General features: G+C 47.3%; 1 non-coding gene across 1 annotated transcript; it reads right to left on the bottom strand.

Annotated features, from left to right (window-relative positions):
• Nucleotides 1-518: 518 nt before the first annotated feature.
• On the bottom strand, nucleotides 519-621 carry LOC139078323 (U6 spliceosomal RNA). The gene has a single exon (XR_011531260.1). It is a non-coding gene; the product is annotated as a U6 spliceosomal RNA (small nuclear RNA).
• Nucleotides 622-8,747: the final 8,126 nt, after the last annotated feature.

The following is an 8,747-nucleotide window of genomic DNA, read 5'->3' as shown; positions in this document are numbered from 1 at the left end:
CATGTGGCTGCTATGAGAATTAAATGATATCCTGCGTACAGCACGGTGAGCACATGATGGTTGCTGGTCGATGATAACATTACATGGGAGGGGAAGTAATTTTGTTGTTGTTGTTGCTGCTGACATGAAAACTTTTGTTGTTAATTTGGTTGACACACGTTTGACAAAATACTTTAGAATGAAAGAATTCATGAATCCATGAAAGAATCCTTGGTATTTACAGTAACAGAACTGTGAAAAACATAAAACTGACATATTCTGACATATTTACAGTAACAGAACTGTGAAAAACATAAAACTGACATATTCTCAAGCAGAAATGTCTATTTATAAAATTTTCCATTGTGAATCTGAAAGACTTTCAGTTCCTACTCATTACCCTGCTCTGAAGCCCCAACAGGTGGCACGAGGCCCAGGAGTAGGAGGTACAAACTCTAACATATTTGGCAAGTAAGGATCATCTATTGGTGTGAGCTCACAGGAAATTGAAGGGCCAGATCTTGGGGTGAGATACAGAACCAAATAGGGAATGCTTCTCAAATTTGTGTGTCAGCCTTGTGCAGGGGCCACGCTTACCTTCCGTGTATCTTTCCAATTTCAGCGTATGTGCTGCAGAAGCAAGCTCTGGAGGAAAGTAATTTAAGGAGACCTGAGAATATGTTTCATCCCCAATTCTTGGCAAAGTGTCTGGCACTCGATAAATATGTGTTGAATGGTTGAATAAGTGAACCATGTGCGAAGGGAGCACAGACTGGAAACATCTCTGCACGCTCTGGTCTTGCCTCGTTGGGTTGGGACCAGTAGAATTCAGAAGGGATCCATGCTTTCTCTAAGTGAAGCCTTTGCCAAAAAGATGTTGGATTGTGTGCTACTAATTGTAGGGCATTTTTGGACTCTTTCCCAGTGCTTTTCAGCTGCTTTCTGTTTTGGGGGGCACAGGTCCTCGATGTGCCAGTGGAAAGGAGTAATGTTCACCTGGCTAGAAAAAAACCATTATACCTGGGTGTTTTGGGACATGACTGCTTTCCTAAACTGGTAGCCAGAATTAGAAACATCTAGGTGGGCCTTTTCCTAAGTGAAAACCAAGCAAAATAATTTGTGTTTCAAAGGGCTCAGGTGATAGGGTGTCTTGCTCTCCTAACGCATTTCTGTGCTTTGAGATCTCTCTAATCAAGGACTGTTGGTGTTTCAAAAGCTGTAAGGCAGGAGTGGATAGACAGAGGGGCATGGGTTGGTGTCAGATGCTCTTTCCCCATCCTAATGTACAGGACATATGTTGGTGCTCTTGTGCATGTGCTTGTCATGGCCACATGTCTGGGACAGGCCCTTGGCTCAGCTTGGAGCCCATGATCTCCAGGTTCAAGGTCCAAGGCCAGGTGACTAGGTATGATATGGTTGCCCTGTACTTGGGCAAGGATGAATCAACAGTCTGGGCAGGACTGGGAAAGCCCCGAACATGTGTTTTTATGAAGCTCTTGTGGACATTAAATGAGATGGTGAGAAAGTGCCCAGTCCTGGGCTAGAATGTGCCAGGTTCTCAGTAGATGCTGGCTTCCGTTTTCTTCACTCTGTTAGGGATGTGCTCTGTTGCACGTAACAGAAGACGGCAGTTCTGTAACAAACGGGGGTTTACTTCTCTCACATACCATGAGGTCTGGGGGCGCGTGGTGGCTGTCTCGGTTTGGAGGCTCAGCAGGTCAGGGTTGCTGTCTCTACAACTCTCTTGCTGTTTCTCTCGTTTTGCCACCTGGTAGTCACAAGATGGCAGCAGCTCCAGATGTCACATCTACGACAGGAAGGAAATGGAAGCCAGCAGGATTTGTCCCCCTTTATGAAGAAAGAGACGCCTTTCTTCACAAATGTCCCTCTGTCTCCCAATAGAGTTATGATTATGCCTCATCGGCTAGAACTGGGTCACATGCTCTACCCTAACTGCAAAGGAGGCTGAGAAATCAGAATAAAAGATTGTCCAACTGGTCATCTTGAAGCTATTGTTTCCCTACCCCCACCCCAAGAAAGATGTCACAGATTTTCTCCAGAAGCAGATGCTGAGAGATGCATGAGGGATGTTTATTAGGGATCAACACCTGTGGAGGGGAAGGGGCGAAAGCAGGACTAGGCAGAGAAACTGAACTGCAGTGCAGGCCTAACAAGGCCTCAGCCCACCCTGGGGAGCCCTGGAGCATCCAGGGTCCATCTAAGTCATCCCTGTTGGGCTGAGATGGTTCGGCCTTTATGTGGGCCCACCACGGGATCAGTCATCAGATGTGGGCTGGATGGGAGAGGGTGCTCTTGGGCAAGACGGTGTGTGCAGCTGAGGCAGATCCGGAAGGAGCTGCAGCTGGAGGCTGCTTGCTGACGACTGGGGCAACAAGTCCTTCTTTTAAGGGGGACCTAGGTGTCACAGCTCCTTGTTCACCCCAAAAGGAGAAGTGAATATGTGCCAACATAGAGATGTGACTGGCCAATATCGACAGGGGGTATTCCCACTGTGTGTACCCAGGAACCGAGTTTTACATTGTTGCAGATATTGTGGGAGTGCTGCTGAGGGGATATTTTTGTTCCCAACACCCTCACAGAGTGACACATAACGGCTGCCTACCTGAGGGTATTGAGCACAGCACTTCCTGTGACTGAAGTACCAGGTTAGGTGTGTGCTTGGCTGGAAGCTCATGCTGTTATAGGGAATGGTTCGTTAGAACGAGCAGAGGCAGCGTTACTCACTGCCCGAGGATGAGTTGACAGCAGGGGGGCCAGCTCCGGGGAAGGAACAGAGATAGCTCATCTCTAAGTGTTATGGGAACGTTGGGCACATTTTGTGATGATCTAAATTTAATCTGGGAGTTTATGATATCTATTGATGACACTTCCATAGTGGCCAGCCACTTTGCCATGAAATTGAGTTTTTAAAAATCATATTTGTGTATTTTATTTCAGAATACTTTTAGATTTACAGCGAAGTCGCAAAGACAGTACCAAGAGTTCCCATATACCCCTCATCCAATTCCCCTATTGTTAACGTCTTACGTCATCACGGTACCTTTGTCAAAACTAAGAAACAACATTGGTATGTTGCTACTCACTAAGCTCCACGTTTTATTTTGATGCCCCCAGTTTCCCATTCATGTCCCCCGTCTATGACACCACATTGCATTAAATTGTCATGTCTCCTTAGGGTCATCCAGTCTGTGACAGTTTTGGTCTTTCCTTGTTTTTCATGACTTTGACAGTTTTGAAGAGTACTGGTCAGAGGTTTTGCAGCGGGTCTCTCAATTTGGGTTTGTCTGATACTGTTTTTATGGTTAGGCTGGGGTGATGGGTTTCTGGAAAGAATACCACAGAGCTGAGGTGGCTTCTCCTCACATCGTGTCGGGGCACGTGGTACCCACACGACGCCGCTGGGATGTTTGCCTTGGTCACTTGCTAACGGGGGTGTTATGTAATTGAGTTTTGGGCCTGAGGGGTCTTAACATTTCTATGTGCATTTCTTCTGGATCTTAAATCCCTGCTTGTACTCATGAGACATGAGTGACACACGAGTGTTAATTAGCTGTAATACTGAGGGGAGGGCAGTGCCTACATGGTTCTCCAGGGGTCTTCCTTCTGTTCCTTCCCACGTTCTCTTTCCAGCTCTTTCTCTACCAGACCCAATACTGCCAAGTGCCAAAACACCCACTCTGCCATGGTAATGTCAGCAACCACCTACCGAATATTCCAGTGTTCCAGGCACTTTACTTCTTTCCTTTCTTTCTCTCTTTTCATTTATCTACAGATTTTAATTTTTATGTTTATGCATAAGGATATAAATACTGTATTTATTTGTTTAAATAGCAGGCAGAACAAAACTTGCTCTATTTTTTCAACTCAATGCCTAAATATTTTGATACTATTCATTGAATAAACTTTTATTTCCCAAGTAATTTTAAGATTTATTTTTACTCATACATTAGGTTCCTAACATTTATTATGCCTGTAAACTTCTCTTTACCTTTTTTAATTGAAATATATATACCATAAATTTCATGATTTTAAAATATACAACTCAGTGGTTTTTAGTATATTCACAAGGTTGTGGAAAAAACCTTCACTACTATCTAATTCCAGAATATTGTCATCGCCCCAAAAAGAAATCTCATACCCATTAGCAGTCTCATTCCCTTCTGCCCTCAGCCTCTGACAACCACGCGTCTACTTTCTGTCTCTATGTCACAGTAAAAATATGCTCATCTAGGCCGTGTTTAACTTTTGGATCACAAAACCCTCTCATTTTCTCACTTTCTCATTTTTCAAATTTCAAAAAAACAGAATCCAACAAAATATAAATTTTCCTGCTTAAAATTCGGTATTAAACTTGTAAGAACATTCAAAACCACAAAACCACACATCTCTTCCTCTTAATCTCTTGAATTTCAAGAGAGCTTATGCATAGAGAGCGAGTTATTTTGTTTTCTGAACACTTCGGTACCAGGAAGAGAACAGGTACTTTTTATGTCTTTTTCAAGAGAATGTTTTTCTTTGTGCTTGCAGGATCTTTTTTTGGAAATTTAGGGTAAAAACCAATTTACTTCTCCAAGTCCGTTTTCTTATGGTTGATTCACAAATTGCAGCAACTGAGTCAAATTAATGAAAAAAGGCAGGAGTTTCCTGTGTGTCGAAGACCAAATGATCCACGTTGCTCCAAGCTCTTCCAGATGCCACCAAGTCTAGTTGAAGGATCACATATAACGAATAAAAAACCCTCCATGGTGTCCAGACATAATCTTTGTACATTTTCCGTTAAAAAGAAAATCAATCTTGGGGCTGGCCCCGTGGCCGAGTGGTTAAGTTCGCGCGCTCCGCTGCAGGCGGCCCAGTGCTTCGTTAGTTCGAATCCTGGGCGCGGACATGGCACTGCTCGTCAGACCACGCTGAGGCAGCGTCCCACATGCCACAACTAGAAGAACCCACAACGAAGAATACACAACTATGTACCGGGGGGGCTTTGGGGAGAAAAAGGAAAAAATAAAATCTTTAAAAAAAAAAAAAAAAAAAATTATATCTTGTAAGTTACATTTACTATTAGGTAGAAAGATTGAAGGATAAAAATATTTAAAAAAAAAAAAAAAAAAAAAGAAAATCAATCTTGGCCCTATATCGTTGTATTTCTTTCATCAATCACAAAATTGAGTGCCCTTAACTTTCCTTTGCTCCTGTTTTCGTCTCCTCGTTAACACCTGAGTGCTCTGTTTTGCGTGTTGTGTTTCTGGGGCTGTTACTCTGGTGAGTAGGGAGGGTCTGTGCCACTGAGTTACCTCTCTCCAGGGTGGGGGTGTAGAGCAGGGCTTCTCAGCCTTGGCTGAGCACTCAGCTCGCCCAGGGATCTTGTCAAAATGCAGAATCTGGATCAGTAGGTCTGGGAGATCCAGTGCGGCTGATCCACAGACCATACTTGGAATAACAAGGGAAGAGACCCAGCCGCTTTTAGACTTTGACTCAGAAGCAGTACGATGAGGAGCAAAGCCAGTGTGGGAATGACTCTGATGACGGGGGGAGCAGAACACTGCCCTCAAAGACAGCGGCAGACGACCCAGCTGTGTGTCCACAGTGGTGCTTCCAATGGCGACCAGTGATGGGGGCCAAGGCACCACACTGGCGCTGCCTAGAAGGGTGATTTGGGCGTCGTTCCTGTTGTGTGGCCTCTAAGCCCCATGTTTTGCCCTTCCCAGAGAGTCTGGGAGCCACCTGATACCCTTTAGCAGATTCTTTTTCTGTTTAAATGAGGCAGAATGGGTCTTGTTGTTTATAATCAAGAAGCTGACCCGTTCACACATTCCAATTTGGGTCAGCAGGGATTGGCCACCTAGAGAGCTGGCTGGTGATGAAATTAACCTCCACGGGAGCAGGATTCTGCTCGCTCGAGCATCGCTGTATCTCCAGCCGAGCACAGATGTAAGAGGTGTTCTGTGAAGTTCAGGAAATGATAACATGCTTAGCCCAGATGGCCTCGGAAATGTGCCAGCTCAGCCCTGCAGGCAGCCATGTTCACTGTGGACGCTTGAGAGGCCTTCTGCTTGCTGTCCTGACACTGGCATTAGGACTACTGGCGAGAACTGATGTTGTCTGCAGTATGTCAGGCACTGCAGTCCATGCTTGGCATAAATTAACTCATTTTAGCCTCATGACAGCCCTCTTTGGTGGATACCAACATCACCTCCATTTCAAAGACGAGGAAAGGAGGCACAGAGAGGCTTGGTAACTTCTCCAAGGCCACAGCCGGTGGGTGGTAGAGCTGGGGCCCGAATGTAGTCTGGCCTCGGGCCCACACCCTGAGCGCTTGTTCTGCACGTATTTCCTCCTGACTGGGGTGAGGCCGGCAAGGCGCCGAGGGCACCACACTTAAGGAGGTGCTCGCTCTCAGGTTCTTGTCTCATCCTAGTCCGGGCCCTACTTCACAATGACCGACGAGGCAGTATTGTTTTATCAACTGCCTTTTACAGAAGAGGAGCTAGAGAAATCCTGTGAGGAGAGCCAGGCTTGCGCCCCAGGGGTGCCTTTCTCCAAAGCCCCTGGCTTGGCCCACAACCACGCTTCTGGTGTGCGCACACCCTTTCTGACTCACAGGCCTCCTCGCCCTTCCACAAAAGCGGCTGGGTCTGGTATTGGTGAGATGGTAGCTGAACCAGGATTGTCCTCTGAGAGACTTCGCTTCCGTGTTTAAAGAACAGAAATCAAATCCCCGTTGGCAGAACCAAAGAGGAGAGCGAGCCCCCGCTCTTGGCGACACCTGCAGAGTACAGAGCGTGTCTTGCCTCTTCCCTGACACGAGTGGGCTGGGCTGGAGAACAGTGTCCATTCCCCGCTGACTCCCTTTTCTCTTCCTCTGCGGGAGGCTGGTACTTCAGGCAAATGCCTGTGGCTGTGACCTCCGCTCCTCATTTCTCTCAGCCAGAGGCCGAGATGGGACAAAACATCTACACAGTGCACCCGCTTCCTTCAGGGCCGGGTGCCAGGCTGCTGTGCCCAGAATTTCTGAAAGATAGTCCTCTGGTGGGGGGGGGGGTGAATTTTGTCCCCAGTGCCAGGCGGGAGTTCCTTCAGAAGCTGTACAGTGGCCTCCTGGAGGTCAGGGTCGGGCTGAGAGTCGGTGCTTTAGGCATCAGCGGATGGACGGGGACTCACAGAGAGCCGGATGGAGGAGGCAAAAGGCTCTGGAGGTGTGGGACAGCTGGTCCACGAGCTCCCGGAGCTCAGCTCCCAGGGGGACACTCCCAGAGTGGGAAGTGTTTCTTGGCAAGTGCTTCTTCTTCCATTTTAAGGACTATCCCTGCTGAGCATGGTGTCCAGCTTTGAATGGATGCCACTGGAGGGTGTGGGGTAGTTCTCTTTCATCAGCTCGTATTCCATTCTGCAGGGCTGGGGAGAGAGCAGCGTCTCCAGTCTGTTGCCCATTCTCGCCTCTTCTCTAGAGTTGGGGTTTCCCACACAGAGCCCCTTGCAGTGTGTTCTCCAGGATGGAACTGGGCAGGCAGGAGATTATGGGGGCGTGCTCACGGGATCAACACCTGTGGGGGGTGAGCAGGGAAGCGGGATGGGGGGGCAGTTGATTTGCGTGCCAGTGACAATTGTATTCTCAGCCAGTCCCACAGCAGCCAGCAGCCCTGGAGCTGGGAAGGCCCTGCAGAGCTGTAAGGGGCCTGGTTTATACCCCAGCACCCAGCAGTCATTCTAGGTGGGATTCCGGGCTCCCTTATGTAGCCTCAGGCAAGATGTCTCTCCTCAGCTGAAGGCAAGCAGGCCTCAGGGAAGGACCAGCTGACTGCTGCTCGCCATCAGCACTCCCCACAGCTGGGGAAAGAGGATCTCAGTCCTGGAGGGGATCTGGCAGCACGCCAAAGCATCCATTGCAGCCCTCGTCCGTGGCGTCTAAATGATGCAGGCGCATGAGATCGCACACATTGATCCGTTTCCTTCACGCAAGTCTGCTAATGGCCGATCTCCTCTTGAAGTGGTCAAATTCTAAGACTAGACATGAAAAGAAAAGTATGAGGTATCACAGTTACCCTCTCAAATCCTAGTGAGATGCTCCTGCCCAGAGAGGCCACGGGAATGGAAACCAACTGAAGGAACAGTGAGTTCATGTCTTTCATCTCAAGAGCACCTGGGCTTATATTTACTAAGAGTTGCGCATGGCAGAATCTCCCGCACTATTTGGCTGATTTCTCTCTCTGTTTCTGTGGAACGTTACAGAGTTTGTATATTTTAAGTGTCTGTATGATGTGACCCCAACACAGTACCAACGGCTCCTTTAACGTCATCCTGCCCTGGGCATTCCTTTGTTGTTGTAGAATACTAATCTTTGCGTGCTCTGCTCTTGAGGAGCCAGGAAGAGCTGCGTGTTCGAGGGGGAGATGGACACACGATAAACATGGAGCACGACAAATAACGATAAACACGGAGCAGTGGAGACCAGGTTAGTGGAATTAATTTTGATGATTTGACACGGTTTCTCTGCATTCCTCTGTTACTTTGGTTTGTTTTACTCTGTGGAAAGATGTTGCAAATGGCAGGAAGAGCCGTGGAAGCTTTCTTTTATTAAGGCACAAACCTTGAGTCTCCTCAGAGTCCCATGAAGTTGACCATGAAGGTTTTCTCATTTTGTTGAATTCATAATTCAAAGGAACACTGGTTGACAAAAATAGATACTGACATCTATTAAGAGGACATACAAAGTGGAATGGGACAGAAGAGCATTAAGAGCTCCAAGGACC

Source organism: Equus przewalskii, chromosome 21, assembly GCF_037783145.1.
Source record: "Equus przewalskii isolate Varuska chromosome 21, EquPr2, whole genome shotgun sequence".
Classification (NCBI taxonomy): Eukaryota; Metazoa; Chordata; class Mammalia; order Perissodactyla; family Equidae; genus Equus; species Equus przewalskii.
The sequence above is the reverse complement of the archived record's forward strand: the minus strand, read 5'-3'. Positions and strand labels throughout refer to the sequence as shown.